The sequence below is a fragment of the Schistocerca piceifrons genome, chromosome 5 (assembly GCF_021461385.2).
Source record: "Schistocerca piceifrons isolate TAMUIC-IGC-003096 chromosome 5, iqSchPice1.1, whole genome shotgun sequence".
In the NCBI taxonomy this organism is placed as follows: domain Eukaryota; kingdom Metazoa; phylum Arthropoda; class Insecta; order Orthoptera; family Acrididae; genus Schistocerca; species Schistocerca piceifrons.
Window position 1 is genome coordinate 408,870,908 of NC_060142.1, and position 11,814 is coordinate 408,882,721.

Genomic DNA, 11,814 nt, shown 5'->3' on the forward strand with positions numbered 1-11,814 from the left:
TACCAATCTGACATCTTCAAGAGATGTTCTCGTCTCCGCACAGAGGTAGCAAGTACATTGTGAGTCCGTTGTTCTTGCTACGAGGCTCTAATGGAAATACTCATCAAGTAGCTAAGGCTCACTGTTACTGAAATTAAAATCAAAAAATTTGTTGAGGTGAGATCAACTTTTTATCTTGCACATTTTATCACACAAAGCCGAAAACTGATTACAGAAATTGTGTGGTACAAAAAAAGGTTCGATTACAATATTCACACATTATTTTTTTTAACTATATAAGACGGTAGTATCTGTTCCCGAAAGAACAGTTACCGTGGATGACCATGCAGCTTTGCTAGAAATGAAATGATAATTAAATAGACACCCTAGCTGCAAGCAGGCGTTGATACACTTCATTGGGGACATGTTGAAAATGTGTGCCCCGACCGGGACTCGAACCCGGGATCTCCTGCTTACATGGCAGACGCTCTATCCATTTGAGCCACCGCGGGCACGCAGGGTAGCGCGTCTGCAGGGACTTATCCCTTGCACGCTCCCCGTGAGATCCACATTCCCAACATGTCCACAACACTACATTCGTAGTGCGCCTAATAGATGTTTGCCCATCATACTCATTACTCGTGGCAGATTAATCTACCAAGTCCCGTACGAGTTCGGGCATAGCGTGTGCGTTCGCACAAGAAGGTCAAAGGCCGGAAACCCATATTTTTTAACTATATATGACAGTAGTATCTGTTCTCACGGGGAGCGTGCAAGGGATAAGTTCCTGTAGACGCAGTATCCTCTGTACCCGCGGTGGCTGAGCTGGATAGAGCGTCTGCAATGTAAGCAGGAGATCCTGGGTTCGAGTCCCGGTCGGGGCACACTTTTCAACATGTCTCCAATGAAGTGTATCAACGCCTGCTTGCAGCTAGGGTGTCTATTTAATTATCATTCACACTTTAGTCATTAATTATTCCTGTTATTGCAAACATAATCCTTGTACGCTAATGAACATGATAAAAATTATTGTTATTACTTCAGATTCAAATTACAAGTCCTAAGCTCAACTACTCTTTGCCTTGCTAGCAGAATCGCGATTTTGCACACACAACTTTAGTATTATTCGGCCCCAGTTTAACGACCGCACTGGGTAGCACGAACTGTTTCACTTTGTGGCCATTAAGTTCTATCTCGTTATTCAATTATTCTCCATATATTTATACTAAAATAAAGTGTTGGCTAGGTCATACGTAGGAACAGCATAGTACTGAGAGATCCTCCGCTACTACTAAAACAATATGTTAATTATACTCGAGTAACATTTAATTACTGTTACTGTGAGACCTATCGCACTGGTCCGAGGGTAGTCCCTCTATCTTCTGTCACAACAGAGAGTCAGATTACAAGACTCTTCAGTTTGTGGGATGGGGTTCCATGCCTGTTGCACTTGGTCCGTCAATACATGGACGATTAATGCTTGTCGAAAGATGTCTCGTATGTGCTCGGTTGGAGACAGAACTGGTGATAGAGCAGGGCAAGGCAACATGCCCGGCCGCGGTGGCCGAGCCATTCTAGGCGCTTCAGTCTGGAACCGCGCGACTGCTACGGCCGCAGGTTCGAATCCTGCGTCGGGAATGGATGTATGTGATGTCCTTAGGTTAGTTAGGTTTAAGTAGTTCTAAGTTCCAGGGGACTGATGACCTCAGATGTCAAGTCCCATAGTGCTCAGAGCCATTTGAACCATTTGAACGAAGGCAGCATGTTGACACTTTTCTGCAATACAGCAGATGGAACATCCAGATTCTCGTATTCCTATTACACAACCTCGTTCGAAATCAGTGAGGTGTTGATAAAGGTCCATTTCTCACTTTAATGGCATTCGTGACTAACACCAGCTCACCCGGTCCGATCCCAAAGATAGCTCACACTCACGACCATTACAGCGTGACTTACAGAAAACCTGATTTGCATCCTCATAGTGGCACCGCAGGCTCCTTTCCTATGTGACTAGTGCAAAATTTGAATAAACATTACCTTTCAGATGTAGGAACACGCCTACCAATTTTCGTTTATGTCGCGATTTTTTTGCTTCAGCGTAGTTATTCGCTCCCCTCCGGAAACGGATGCTGGCCGTCGTTAAACAGTATCACATGCTGTGACGTAACCGCTCCGGCCTGTTTCTCTGTGAGCCTCGTAACGATATGCACACCCGTATTATACAGTTGTTCCTAACTCACTCCAGTTTACGACGTCAGGTATCACCTACGGCATCTCCGCTCAATTCAGATATGGAGCCTGGTAATAAATCTTTTGGCTCGCAAAGCCAGAAAAGTTACTCGGATATAGTCAGTCTTGCTAATGTGTTCTTGGTGTAGAAGATTTAGAAGGCGTCTAGTGTCAGGAAATGCTCACTAGCACAACTCGTAGCCTATCTGCGACTGCAGAAACAACGAATCTGCTGCAGCCCAACTTCAACAGGCAGCCATCCTGATCACCGAACGTCTACTCATATCACTCACTTGTATCATCATCATCTTTTACAGTTTTGAGCTCATCACACATACAACATGCGTTCCAACTGCGACATCTCGTCGGAAAAATACACCGCATAGCGTACTGCAAACTACCCTCCCTGGCTGCAATAACGAATGACCCACACTCCACGAGTGATTGGTGTTAAAAACCTACGAACAGGCCACGTTAGATAACAAGTTTCCACTGTTCCATTAGACATAGTGTAGATGCAAATGACTGGCTGGGCTCAGGCATTCGCCGGGCGCTTGTTTACTTCTAGGCTGTGGAAGAGCTCGCCACTATTTTTGTACTGCGTTCTTGACAGATTTGTAACATGTTTTGTTTTATAAACTGGAAGGCTGCTTTCGTCTCTGCTGACTCGCAGCTTCGTATATTTAAATAGACCCATCCTTTCCCCTTTCAGCCACTCACTTTATATCAAGTCAACGATGCCAGCAGGCGGTGATTACGATTCAGTGACCGTGTCCGAGAGTCTTGTTAGCATGTTGGAAGGACGGAAAACTTACAGTTTATCGTTGATTATCAGGTCATTAGAGACGGAGTACCAGCTCGAATTAGAGAAAGAATGGAAGGTAATCGATAGTGTCCTTTACAAGGAAACCATTCCAGCATTTATTGATTGCCGACTCCATGGAGTGCTGTGTACATAACGATCATATATGTTAAATTAAAAGGAAGGTCAGCGTTGGCCGTAATATTGATGTTTTATTGATAGCAGAATCGATATTCGATCACGTAGTGATCATCTTCAGTGCTGTGTTGTACAAATTAAACTCAGGCACTGGTATCAAGTTATCAATAACCAAAACTGAGAAGCGATCACAATAACTGAACTATCAATAAAACATCAATATTACGGCCAACGCTAACCTTCCTTTTAATTCCAGCATTTGCTTTACGCGATTTAGGGTAACCACGGGAAACGTAAATGTAGATGGCAGGATGGTTATTTCAGCCGCCGTTCACCCGATTGCGAGTCCGTTGTCTTAAACACTGCGATATCTCACTCCATTTAATCATATTTTACCTTAATTCTGACATCTTTCCTTCTAAGATGGAATCAGAATGGAATCGTTTCATGGTCTATCTGAAATACTGCTTATCCAAATCAAAAGTCTTTCAGGAGAGAAAAGTTATCATGCTTCCAGTGATCTCTACTGTCGTTCTCCAAACAGTTCTGCAAAACTTTCGAATAAATTACATGCAACCAAGTAACAAAAGTTCTAAATTCCTTTAGCTTATACCATTGCACAGACTTCACTATTGCCAAAATTTGAGCAAAAAGGAAGAAAGAGTAGAATATAAGGTCCTGTTGACGACGACGTCATTACAGATGAAACACAAGTTAGAGTTGGGGATATACGGGGAGAAAATCGGTGTTGTTCTTTTCGAAGGAACCATACCTACATGTAACTCAATCGGTTTAGGTTCAAAAAAGGTTCAAATGGCTCAGAGCACTATGGGACTTAACTTCTGAGGTCATCAAATCGGTTTAGGAAAACGATAGAAAACCTAAATCTGGATGTCTAGACGGATATTTGAGTCGATGTTCTTCCGAATATGGATCCAGTGTCTTACTACGGCTCCACTTCTCTCGGAGTAAAACGGATGAGGGACTCACGAAAACATTCGGGCTCTGTCTAAGCTTTCAAGGGTCACCTTACACTGACGAGGGGCATTCAATAAGGAATTCAACGGATTTTTTCTGAAAGCAGATTGGTTTTATTCAGGATTTCAATACATCATATGATTCCCAATTTTCTTTACTAGAAAAGCTCTATTTTTCAACTGTTCAATGTCACGGCCTTACGCCACCAAACTGGGACGGCCTATATGCCCACAAGCTACCACTTTGCTGACCTACGTCTGAGCCAGCGTCTTGCTGCACAAATAACCTCCCCATCATCCACATTCTACTTCTCGCTGATTGTGTGCCACATTAGGCCAAAAACATGGAAGTCGAAAGATGCGAGACACGGGCTGTAGGGTGGATGAGGAAGAACAAACCAACGAAGATTTGTCAGCCCCTCTCGGACGCGCGGATTTTTGTGAGCCCTTGAATTTTCATGAAGAAGGAGAAGTTGATTTGTATTTTTGTGACGACGAATTCACTGAAGTCATTTCTTCAGTTTCGTAAGGTAGCACAATGCACTTCAGAGTTGATTATTGCACCATAAGGGAGGACATAAAATAGAATAACCACTTCAGAGTCCCAGAAGACCGTCGCAATTTACCGGCACAGAGTGCGGCTTTGACCTTTTTCTTCGGAGATGGTGTTGCGCCAGTCCTTCGACTGCCGTATTGTTTCCGGTTCGAAATTATGAACCCATGTTTCATCGCCTGTGACAAAAGTCGACAAAAAATTGTCACGATCAGACTCCGGACAGATGGTCCTTCGTTGCTCTTTATGATCTTCTGTTAGATTGCGGGGAACCAAGCGGCCACACACCTCTCAGTACCACAACTGGTGGACGAGTATCTCAGCACTACCAATACAGACGTCCAGTTGTGCAGCGAGGTGTTTGATTGTGATACGTCGAGCACCTCCACTGAGAGTGTCTGCACGTTCCAAGTTGGCCGGTGTCACAGCTGTGTGCGGCCGAGCGGATAGGACAGGTTTGCGCGACCCTGTTGCGATTATGAGAGACGCTCCGCTCAACGACTCACCGTGCTTTTGTCACTGCCACGTCTCCGTTGACATTCTGAAAGCGCGTGTGAATGTCTGAGATGCTCTGGTTTTCCTCCAAAAGAAACTCAATGACAGTACTCTGCTTGTAATGTCTGTCCGTTACAGACGCCGTTTTGAAGGCTACGTATAGCACCACTACCTATAAGAACTTCATGAAACTATAGGGGCTCAAGCGGGAATATCTCCGCAGTTTTTCCAACTAAAATGACTAAGAAAAAAGGTTGTGTTGTACTACTTCTTGAACACCCATCGTACGTTTTGTCGAGCTGCTTCGAAAAATCACACTCTTACCTGTCTGTATTATAAATGATTAGCTTGATCGTCCCACTCTATACTATTCCATGATTCTATGCCTTGTTATTTAAATGGCTTTTACCGTTCGAGATGTTAGGTTGCTTTTGGGTAAAATTTACGCTATATTTACACTACTGGCCATTAAAATTTATACACTGCGAAGATGACGTGCTACAGACGCGGAAGTTAACCGACAGGAAGAAGATGCTGTGATATGCAAATGATTAGCTTTTCAGAGCATTCACACAAGGTTGGTGCCGGTGGCGACACCTACAACGTGCTGACTTCAGGAAAGTTTCCAACCGATTTCTCATACACAAACAGCAGTTGCCCGGCGTTGCCTGGTGATACGTTGTTGTGATGCCTCGTGTAAGGAGGAGAAATGCCTACCATCACGTTTCCGACTTTGATAAAGGTCGGTTTGTAGCCTATCTCGATTGCGGTTTTTCGTATCGCGACATTGCTGTTCGCGTTGGTCAAGATCCAATGACTGTTAGCAGAATATGGAATCGGTGGGTTCAGGAGGGTAATACGGAAAGCCGTGCTGGATCCCAACGGCCTCGTATCACTAGCAGTCGAGATGGCAGTCATCTTATCCGCATGGCTGTAACGGATAGTGCAGCCACGTTTCGATCCCTGAGTCAACAGATGGGGACGTTTGCAAGACAACAACCATTTGCACGAACAGCTCGGAGACCATGGCTGCGGTTACTCTTGACGCTGCATCACAGACAGGAGCGCCTGCGATGGTGTACTCAACGACGAACCTGGGTGCACAAATGGCAAAATGTCATTTTTTCGGATGAATCCAGGTTCTGTTTACAGCATCATGATGGTCGCATCCGTGTTTGGCCACATCGCTGTGAACGCATATTGGAAACCTGTATTCGTCATCGCCATACTGGCATATCACCAGGCGTGATGGTATGGGGTGCCATTGGTTACACGTCTCGGTCACCTCTTGTTCGCATTGAAGGCACTTTGAAAAATGAACGTTACATTTCAGATGTGGTATGACCCGTGGCTCTACCCTTTTCGATCCCTACGAAACCCTACATTTCAGCAGGATAATGCACGACCGCACGTTGCAGGTCCTGTACGGGCCTTTCTGGATACAGAAAATGTTCGACTGCTGCCCTGGCCAGCACATTCAGATCTCTCACCAATTGAAAACGTCTGGTCAATGGGGGCCAAACAACTGGCTTGTCACAATACGCCAGTCACTACTCTTCATGAACTGTGGTATAGTGTTGAAGCTGCATGGGCAGCTGTACCTGTACACGCCATACAAGCTCTGTTTGACTCAATACCCAGGCGTATCAAAGCCGTTATTACAGCCGGAGGTGGTTTTTCTGGGTACCGATTTCTCAGGATCTATGCACCCAAATTGCGTGAAAATGTCAGTTGTAGTGTAATATGTTTGTCGAATGAATACCCGTTTATCATCTGCACTTCTTCCTGGTGTAGCAATTTTAATGGCCAGTAGTGTGCATTTTCTCGAGCTGCTTCGAAAAATCACAGACTCTTATCTGTCTGTATTATAAATGATTAGCTTGATCATCCCCCCTCTGTCTTATTCCATGATTCTATGCCTTGTTATTTAAATGGTTTTTACCGTTCCAGATGTTAGGTTGCTTTACTTGGGTAAAATTAACGCTATATTTAGATTGCTTTATCTGGGTAGAATTTACGTTCTATTTAACGCACATTATCTTCCATTGTATTCGCTCAAAATACCTTAGGTTAAAACTGGATCGCCTCTTAACTTACAAACAACGCTGTATAGACATCGGATAGAAGAACCTCGTCTGTAAACTGAGAAACACCATGTAGTGGTCCGCAGCTCCTGGTCGTGCGGTAGCGTTCTCGCTTCCCGCGCCCGGGTTCCCGGGTTCGATTCCCGGCGGGGTCAGGGATTTTCTCTGCCTCGTGATGACTGGATGTTGTGTGATGTCCTTAGGTTAGTTAGGTTTAAGTAGTTCTAAGTTCTAGGGGACTGATGACCTCAGATGTTAAGTCCCATAGTGCTCAGAGCCATTTGAACCATTTGAACCACGTAGTGAGCGCAGCCCAGCTTCTTCCGCACATCCCCTCTCCTTATGTGTTCCTCTGATACAGAGTTCGTAGCTCCACTTTGGAGGAACTCCGTGAATGTTAGTGAATTTCTTGTAGCTCTTCATGACACAGATGGCATAGTCACAGTAGTAGTAGTAGTAGTAGTAGTAGTAGCAGTAGTAGATAGTGGTAGTTTTATGCACCTGTAGATCTCTTTTACAGGGATATTGGAAATATTTTGGTATTGCAATTTAAGAAGAATAAAAAGAAATTAATTCACATCTACAGACATTTGGAGACATAGACTGTCTAGTATGACAAGGATGGGGGAGGTAGTCGGCTGTGGCCTTATAGTGTTCCTACTATTTGCCTGAAGAAATTTAGGGAAACCACGGAAAACCTAAATCAGGATAGCTGGTTGATGATTGTAGCCTCCACCCTCCCGAATACAAGATAGTCAGTTTAAAGTAGCGCTACATCATTTGGTTTACCGATAGTGTAATGCTACACTGTTCATTCACTTCTCACTCCCAGTCACCGCGCACACTACACTTACTTTACACACAGCGTTTCATAACACTACACACACTCTCAGGTGACGTCACGACCATTTTGTGCACTACAACTTCCCATTTGCTGGCCTGAAAATAATATTATACAATGTTTAGCTCTGGAGTAAGTTTTTCCGAAAAGGAGGAAAAGAAGGAAAAAATATGGTGTGGAAGCGTTAGGGAATGTTAGATGTATTGTTATCGTCTTATTATTTATGTATGACTTAACAGGTAGTTCTTAATTTTCTTTTTAAATAAGTTTGTTTTAGTAGTTTCCTTAATCTCCCAGGACGAGTAAGACCAACCCCATTCAATAAAAGCTTTCCAGTCATGGGAGTAGCACTTCCAGATGTAACATGACACACAGCAGCAGAAAGTGAACAGATGAAGCCGGAAACAGATCCAACGCATCTAGTGTTTGGAACTCACGGTTATTCATTACGACTGAAATCCAAAAAAAGCTACCTTCTTACAACATGACCAATTCCAACGTCAACAGAAGGCCGCCGAACTAAGCTATGGGAACAAAGTCCCATGGAGGATTACGGACACCAAAAGAGAAGCTACAATCAAGCGGCCATCTCTAATACAGGATGCTCAACAGGTTAAAAACAGTGGTCTAAAGGTGTCAGACTGATCTGAGGGAGTGTGGATTCATTGATGATGAACTCTTGTTGGTTTGCAGCAATCTGAGCGAACCCTGTGTCATGGAAGGCTTCTTTGTAACGAATGACCACTCCGATCTAGCAGCTGAACATTGGATACACAAAGTGTGAAATCCTCTCAATCATTAACGTTAAACTGTATTTTAGAATGTTATTTGTTTCAGTGTCTTTTTTCTCTGCGTTCCAAAGGCAGCTGCCATTAATTACACACATTGAATACGTTTTGTACGTCATTCTGAAGAACGTGGTAACAGTTCCATTAGAGAAATAGTTGAAAGAGCAAGCTAGTCCGGTTTTCTAGTTGTATACGCGCGTTCCGTTTACGGGCTTAACTTCTTGAAGCGTGTGCAGCTGAATATAACTGAAGACAGTAAAAAGGCAACAAGAAAGAGCTACAAAAGTAGTAAACCATCGTTCTCGTGTAATATTTAAGTGCCACAAGCACTCGGTGATTTGTAGCATCAGAAACTCTGGAAAAACTTCAGGCGAATAAGGCATCTACTAACGGAGAACTGCCAACGCTGAAGGTTCCTCCGCAACTTCCGAGATAAGGATTAAGAGCTGCTAAGCGGTTTTCAGTAATGAATTGAAAGGAAGTGTGCTATTAAGGTCCGGAAATTACCTTCAGGACTGCAAATATTTCTCCAGCAAGGAAGAAAGAGAACCTGTAACAGAATTCAGTTTGTTTTGCGTGAAATAGTACTTAATTGAATTCTGTTGTATTTTGTGTGTAATATAAAATTTCCTTTTAAACATGTTAGTGAGTCACAACCCAAGGAAATAAATTTGTCACATCTAATATCTGAGACGAATCCTGTATCCATCCAGAGACAGCTGAATTCAGAGAGGTTAGCTACAGAGATAGAGACATGTGTTGAAAGAGTACAGCAATCATATTGGCGTCTTGTCATTGTAAAGAAGTTTGAAATCTTAGAAACGCAGTAATCGAGCAACGGATGATTAAAGATGTAGTAGACAGACTGTCCCTTCTAGTGGAAATTAGTGCTGCGTTCAAAGTACTGTGAATGAAATATGATTACTTTTGGCTGTGAAGAAGACCTGTTCTGAGTACTGCTTAACGTGTAAGGGCGTGGTTTCGTAATTTAGATTGTCTTTTGTAGTATAAATATGTAGAGACTAGCTAAAAAATTTCAGTATCTTTGCACTTATCAGAAACTTCACATCTGAGTCTTCATATAGTGTAAAAGAGAAGTTTTCCCTTACACCCGAAATGTGATTCTGTTAGACTATTTACCAGTTTTCAGAAAAACTGAGTTCTGTTTCTCAAGAAGATTTGCACATAGCAGATAAATGTAAATAACTGATATTTTTCACCTATCTGAATTAAATTTTCCAAATAACATTGTTGGACAGCGCATCGCATGTCAAAGATAAGCAGATAGCAGCAAGCGTGGAAAGCATTCCTCAGAGAAGGTTAGATCGTTGATATTGTCATCCAAGAAAATCATAGACACGTAGTAGTTCGAGGTTCTATAATAAGCCGGATCATCATCAATCTGTTGCACTCTTAGAGCAGAAAATCAAACGCAAAAAGAACTACGTATATGTGGGCTGATAATCTATGAACAGTTTTATTAAATCCTTAAAGTAATATTGAGAAATAATTTAATTTTTTCTCCGTGTGTTCAGCTATTCAGCTGCAAATATCTTGATCTCACATTGCACAAGAAATATTTTACAAAATTTCTTTATTGGGCGTATTGATGAAAATTTAAACTCAGTGAGAAACAAATTTCGAACTCTGTGTAAATTCTATGCAGATAAATGAACATATGTCGCTCTGACTACAGAAATACCTCTTTTATTGGATCTATAATTTTATAAGGAGTGTTCAAATGAAAATATACAGTTTGTCATAACAAACAAACCGGCTGAAATTTGCATTTGCCTCTTTGCGATAACGTAGCGAGACATCTAGGGATGTGAACGTAGCGTCGTCACCTCCCCTAAAAAGTTGAAAGTTGTGCCCTCAGCAGGTAAGGCAATTTTTCGACGTCCGAAATCCTATACTCATCGAATTCCTCGAGCATGGAAAAAGCCATTAAGAGTAACGTATACTGTGAGACATTGTGTAGTCTGCGGAAGCCCATCAACAGCAAGCGGCCTGGGCTGCTCATCGAGGGAGTGACCATTATACATGATGACGTGCGTCCACACGTCGCCAAGGTCCAGCAAAGTGTAATGGCCAAGTTCAAGTGGAAGCAGCTTGAGCATTCACCCCACATCTTGGACATGTCACCCTCAGACTTTTGTGTGTTGGTCCGCGAAAAAAAAAATCTCAAAGTGAAGCGCTTCAACTCGTACTATGAGCTGAATTACACAGTGGAGGACCGGCTCCTGTCACAGCCACAGGATTTCCGGGAACAGGCAATCCTTCGGCTCGTGAAACAGTGGTCTAGCTGTAGTCAGGCCTCTGGTGATTACTGTTGAATAAAGACATCAGTTATACATAAAGTGTTGTTTCAGGCCTTTTTTTAACACCACTCATGTTCAGGTTATCCAAGTCTTATACTGCGAAGAGCGAAAGAAACTCGTACACCTGCCTAATATCGCATAGGGCCCCCGCGAGGACGCAGAAGTGCCTCAACACGACGTGGCAAGGATTTGTCTAATGTCTGGAGTCCCTGTATGTCCATCTTTTCAGAGGTGTTTGCCGCACGCGGCTGACACTGACACCATGAATCCTGCAGGGTTGTTCATAAATCCTAAGAGTACGAGGAGGTGGAGATCTCTTCTGTACAGCACTTTGAAAGGCATCCAAGATATGCTTAATAATGTTCACTTCTGGGGAGCTTGGTGGCCAGTGGAAGTGTTTAAATGCAGAAGAGTGTTGCTGGAGCATGCTTACGCGCGTGTCGCCTGTCAGAATCATATCTAGACGTATCAGGGGTCTCATATCAATCCAACTGCACACGCCCCGCACTAGTACAAAGCCTTCACCAGATTGAAAAATGGTTCAAATGGCTCTAAGCACTAAGGGACAACATCTGGGGTCATCAGTCCCCTAGACTTAGAACTACGT

The 11,814-nt window shown here is 43.2% G+C and overlaps 1 non-coding gene across 1 annotated transcript; it reads right to left on the minus strand.

Moving 5' to 3' along the window:
• Positions 1–417: 417 nt before the first annotated feature.
• Positions 418–492, minus strand: Trnat-ugu. Its single transcript has one exon. It is a non-coding gene; the product is annotated as a tRNA-Thr (tRNA).
• Between the last annotated feature and the right edge of the window lie 11,322 nt (positions 493–11,814).